The sequence below is a fragment of the Podarcis pityusensis genome, assembly GCF_964106645.2.
Source record: "Podarcis pityusensis genome assembly, chromosome: 5".
NCBI classification, from domain to species: domain Eukaryota; kingdom Metazoa; phylum Chordata; class Lepidosauria; order Squamata; family Lacertidae; genus Podarcis; species Podarcis pityusensis.
The window spans coordinates 93,911,639-93,917,638 of NC_138032.1; the positions used below are offsets into that span (position 1 = coordinate 93,911,639).

At 44.3% G+C, this 6,000-nt stretch overlaps 1 protein-coding gene across 1 annotated transcript in view; it reads right to left on the reverse strand.

The window, feature by feature from the left end:
* The window catches only part of ARHGEF5 (Rho guanine nucleotide exchange factor 5), a 67,755-nt gene extending 61,957 nt beyond the window's left edge, over nt 1-5,798 (reverse strand). The window contains exon 1 of the mRNA XM_081005408.1: nt 5,625-5,798. The gene's annotated coding sequence lies outside the window, so the exon portion shown is untranslated. The remainder of the gene's footprint in view (nt 1-5,624) is intronic.
* Nucleotides 5,799-6,000: the final 202 nt, after the last annotated feature.

The following is a 6,000-nucleotide window of genomic DNA, read 5'->3' on the forward strand; positions in this document are numbered from 1 at the left end:
AGTCTGCCTTCACCTTTGGGCAATGTAGTAAGGGCTATTCATTAGCAACTATGGGTTCCCCCTAACAATCTATTTATTGAGCACTCATTCTGATTTGTTTGTGATGAGGTTATACAAACTATTAGCATTCATCCTGTATTAATCGTAATTTGCTTGCAAGGTGTTTATATGTCTTCCTATTAATCATTCCTTTATCCCACACTTTTCAGTGCATTTCCTGATCACTTTCCAAACTTCGAAAAGTCAGGTTCTTTTTTTAAAGTGGGCATTGTACTTGGATGACAAAGCCCTTGAGTCAGATGTGCTGACCCAAACTTACAGTATGTGTTTAACTCCCTCCCGCAAAATAGTGACAATCTGGAGACACCCTGTTTCATTCCTATCCTGTTCATGCATTCAGAGGCTCCTAAAGGATTAAAAAAAAAAGAAAATGAAGCAGTATTTCTCTGCAAAGATAAATATCTACCAGGATTCATTCCTTGCTCTAATTTTCCTAAGTAGTGAATGGAAGCAAAGTGAAGTATAGTTTTTCTACTTGGAAAGAAGAGTCTCCAACTTCGATAGGACTTACTCTCAAATTAAGAGTGCAGAGGACTGAAGTCACTGAGGACTTCAGCTCTCTGTTAAAATAGACTAGCCAAGAAATCAGGGGCAACCGATGGGTAACACAATTTTCAGTGAAATGCAAAAATATTCAATTTTGTTGCAAAGTTAAAAATACACTCCTTTTGCAGTTTAAGTCTTTATATTAGCTGTATTCTTGCTTATATACCTCAATTTATCCACAGCAATATCTTCAACCCAAGACAGGCATCCTTTTTGGAGCAAAGGGATTCATGTCTTGTGTACGATTGTCTGGTAAGTTTGGCTCATTCAGTTTGGAGGACAAGAGCCACCGACAAAAGAGTTACTACTCCAAACATTGCAGTTTAGGCTTACACCTAGGATGTTGTACATGAACACTTAAAATGTAATGTGTGAATGAGACAAATGGATTGGCCGCAGCTTCAGATCTTTCACCCCAGCAGCATGTGAATTAGAAATGTGCGTTGGGGTTAGAAAGACTGCAGTATTGGTTGTGAAGCCAACCAAAAGTGATAGGAGCATTAAGCAGCCTGTTTATTCAGAGAAACCTTCCTTGAATACAAAAGAGAATTTGCAAGTTGCAAAACATCACTGGAGAGGAGCATGGGTTGCCAACCTTCTTAGACCAGCAGGTGCATTTTGATTTTTGACACAACATGTATTTTGTGTTTTTTTCTTGTATTTTTATGCTGTGAACTGCCCTGAGATCTTCGGATGAAGAACGGTATACAAATTTAACAACAACAACAACAATGCTGTAGTAGCTCTCACAAGGCCTGTGTAACGAGAGAGAAAGAGATAGAAAATACATTGGAAATTTCATGTGATGGAAAAGAACTGCAGTCTAGCCTTTTCCCTGATATGCTAGGGAGGCTGGGGGAAAATGAGGGGTTGATATGGAGGAACACTCAATCATACAATATCCCAGTTGCAGCATGAAGTAATTAGTATACAAGTAGTTCTACACTCTTGGTGCAGGTCAAGTTTCAGACCTTAAATGCCTGAAAAGCAGCTCTGAGGACCAAAGTAGATGCTAGGCTAAAAACCTGCCTTGTGCAACTTGTGACGCACCAAGCTCACTGTAAGGCATTAGGAATCGATGAGTTCAGAAATCTCCCGGGACAGTACTGTATTTTAAAAGGTCAATGTCAAATAGCCAGCAAGCCACAGCACACTGCTAATGAACCGCATTCAGGCTGGCCAGTCACAGATTGTGCAGATCTGCACGGAACAAAAATGGCAGCCCTACGCTTGGCTCCCTCTCTCCATCCACAACCAGGCTGGGTGGGGCTGATGAGGAGCAGGAGTTCAAAACATCTGATGGGTCCCAAGCTGGGGGAGGATGATCTAGGACAGTGTAATTCAACTCTGGGTCTCCACACGCTGTTGGACTACAACTCTTGTTCATTGCCTCAACTGGCTGGGCATTGTGGGAGTTGCATTCCAATCTCTGGGAACCCAAAGTTGAAGAAGACCAACATGGGATAACCTGATGCCACATGTTCTGCAAAGCGTGTTTTCCTTCATAGAGACCACGTGTTGTGGTGGGGTCTGACAGCCCACCCCTCTGTTGCTGGGCGGGATAGTTTGGATGACCATCCGCAGTGATTGGGCGGTTGGGTTACTGGGGAAATCTTGGTGTTGCCATTTAGGGGGACGGACCAAAGGTTATATAATCAGGTCATGCAGCACTGACTGGGCTCTTTTGCTGTGTGCATCGGATCACCCGCCCACCCTCCCTAATTTAGGGCTATTGAGTTGACCTTGCTATGCCTGTCATGGGGTTGTCTGCTTTTGGGGCAGGGGCCTGGTAGGAATTTTGTCCATTTGGCTGATTGGCTGGGGCCATTTGGTTTTTGCCTACTGCGTAGCAAATCATCACAACTTGTAAGGTTGCGGTTAGGCATTGGTTTAAAAACTGGTTGGTGGAGGGGTAAGGATTGGCGGTGCCTGCCCCTCCAATGCTGCTGCGGAAAGGGAATTCCGTTAAAGGAATCCAGGGGCTTTCCATTCTTTCGTCCATACCCCTGCAGGGGGCTTAGGGCCGTGCAAGCCCCAGTGAGCATGGGGGGGGTGAGGGTCTGGTGCCTGGCTCCATGCTCTCCCCAATATTGTTTTCCCTTACTGTCTTTCGCTGGAATCCGGAAGTCAGTTCTGTCCTGGGGCGGGGACAGATCTCGGAACCAATGCCTAAGCAACCACTCACATTTATGTATTTCAGTACAGCCAAATTTATGCCAAAAACAAACATTCTGTGTGAACTGTGATTTATTTAGGGGTGGCTTGGGGGACCTTGATACGCAACTAGCTGCAGTCACTGATATAGAGCCAAGATGGGGGAACGCAGAATATCGTATTAGGACATTTGTACTAGACATGATGGAGGGGAAATTCTTTCCTATTGCACTAAATATGGAATGAAGCACAGCTATGAAATGAACCTGAATACGAGCAGAAATGCATTTTATTATGGGGGACATAGGAATGAAAGAAATGGTAGGATTTATCGCCAAGGCCTGTGGCAAATATAAGTAAATTTACTCAGGGTGGTACTACGCATTTCAGGGCCAGTCCACGTTTCCTGTAAATATAGACCTGCATCAAGGTGTCTCCTCTCCCCTCTCAGAACATTGGGTGCTATTCTGCCCCCAGCAGCTAATGACACCGTGTAGGAAAGGAGAAATGCAGGGACGTAATTTGCTAAATACACATCAGTCAATTAACACATTTTGCCATGTAAGATAACATGACAAAATTGGATCAGTAATGCATGGTAACAAAAATAAAACATTTTAAATTGAATAACGCCTTACATAATTTGAGAAACAACTGGTGCAAACATCTGCAACTTTTTGGTTATCTCAGTGTTTTTAGTTCCCACCAAAGCCATCATTCTTACTCATTACTGAAGGATGAACCATGCTATCTATAACTGGGTTACCCATTTAGTTTTGACAAAGGGCCGACCAGTAAATTATGTCCAGTCAACTGAGTCCCAGTGCATCATATCCTATCTACATATGATGGATGGAGGACTCTTTATGCTGTGGTAGACAACTGGACTTAAGTTTGCCATTTCTTTTCTTTTTACCAGGAGAGATGTTCACTGAAGGTGACTAGATTGGGTCTCCCTCTAAGAGATACAGGCCTCGGTCCTGTATACCTGAAGGAGCGCCTCCACCCCCATCGTTCAGCCCGGACACTGAGATCCAGGACCGAGGGCCTTCTGGCGGTTCCCTCATTGCGAGAAGTGAGGTTACAGGGAACCAGGCAGAGGGCCTTCTTGGTAGTGGCGCCCGCCCTGTGGAACGCCCTCCCTTCATATGTGAAGGAAATAAGCAGCTATCTTCTTTTTAAAAGACATCTGAAGGCAGCCCTGTTTAGGGAAGTTTTTAATATTTAATGCTGTATTGTTTTTAACACTTGATTGGAAGCCGCCCAGAGTGGCTGGGGGAACTCAGCCAGATGGGCGGGGTATAAATAATAAATTATTATTGTTATTATTATTAGATCACATGTAGGACCTACACATGCACAGTACTGTCTTCTTAATGTCAAGCACTGCACATGCAGCAGTTCCCTACTGTGTGTGTATCCAGTTCAGGTGAAACCCATATATATATATATGTTTTCTAAAATTCACAAAATGACAGGCACAAAGTGATGCATTGTATCACTCATCAGCCATGATGGCATGAATTCTACAGGGGAAGTGAATGAAAAGTGCATATTTAGTGCTAAAAATAATATACACTGGCTGCAATTAATCACTGGTTTTGTGCGTTGGTTACAGCTACTGGCCATAGATCGGAGAAAAACGTATCTGCCTGCATTGCCAGATGCATTTTTCAATTTAAGAGAAGCTGGATGAACTTCGAAATACAGATGTGCAATGCCTGCACACTCAATTCTCTCTTGCTGGATCAAGCTAAATTTCTGGAATAGCCCTCCAACATCTTGGTGCAATTCAGCTGCCGAACATCCCGGGTTTCCCCCAAAGCTATTCTTTCTGAATGGCCCCTTCAGATGTCACCTATCAAATGCTTGTATCTCTATACTTCAACAGCCAACAAAGGTCAAGCACACGGATCTCTCTCTTCCACGGTGGCTTGGGGATCCATTCTTTGAAACCAGAATACCTTAGAAACCATAAACTGCACTTTATGTTTATCTCGCGGTGGTTGTGAGTATATGGGGTGGGACGAACCCCTTGCCTCTTTGTCACTGCGGTAATCACCTTTGCATACCATAAAAGTCATAAGATGTTCACAAATGAAACAAGGGAAGAAGTCCAGAGTTCAGGCAGTCCATTTGACCTGAGGCTGTTGTCCTCAGCAGCCCCTTCAGTTGGGGCCAGAAGCTGCTGCCCAGTGGGAAGAAATCCACTTTGATGTGGGGATCAGGCAGGCCTCAACTTCAGGTCCTGTCTACGGACAAGAGGCTGACAAGGGAGCTACTTAGCAACTACCGGACACAAACTTTTCAAACACTGCATTAGTCCCAGGAAACTTGTTTATCATTAGATCCGACTCCTTTCTTGTACAAATCTTTGCTAACAGGAGGCTGAGCTCAAGCAGCGTAGCTACTACACGGAAAGACAAAGGTTGTGACTTATTCCTGACTGCCAATTTTCTTCAAGGTAGATGAGACGAGGACCCACCTGATGCCCCTGGCAGAGAGGAACGCTAAGAAACAAATCCAGCACGCCATAAGACCTTTACAGGATATATCCACAACAACAAAGATCAAACCCAAGTCCAGAGTTATTAGTCACTCGATAGCAAGATTAAAAAAAAAGTAATGAACTTCACTCTACATTTTAAAATGGTGGGTCCTTTTCTTCTCCCGTAATTGCCTGTCAGACCCCATTACAGTCTTGATTAAATGTGACACAGCTCAGCTGGAATTCCTGTACAAGGCCCCACGGGAGCCTCTCTCCCTCTTTCTTTTTCTCTCCTATTCTTCTCCCAGGAATGTTGCAACAGAGCAGACTTTCCCTCCTTGTATCGTAACTTAGAGACAAGATCAAATTCCCTTACCTGACTGGTGTCACATCTTGAACTTTAAAAGGGTCTTTTCCTGTAGATCTGGTGTGGATCCTCGCTGCTGCTCCTGGGGCCAGGCTAAAGTTTTTTCTCCTGGTTTCCCCGAGGCTGGAGGTATTTTTGTCTGTGTCTAACTTGTTCAGGTGAGTACAAATGAGCACACCTTCCTGAGCTGGGAAAGACAGGAAGTTAGGAGAGCCACAAGCTGATTGGTCTGCTTGAGTACAGAGTCTAGTGAGGAAACAGAGACTCCTAAGCCAGGTGGGGAGAGGAAGGAGGGAAACAGAGCACAAAGAAAAGCTGCGCGATAGAGGCTTGGGAGGCAAGTCAGAGATCACTGACTTCTATCTCTCAGTTGAGTGGAAACTGA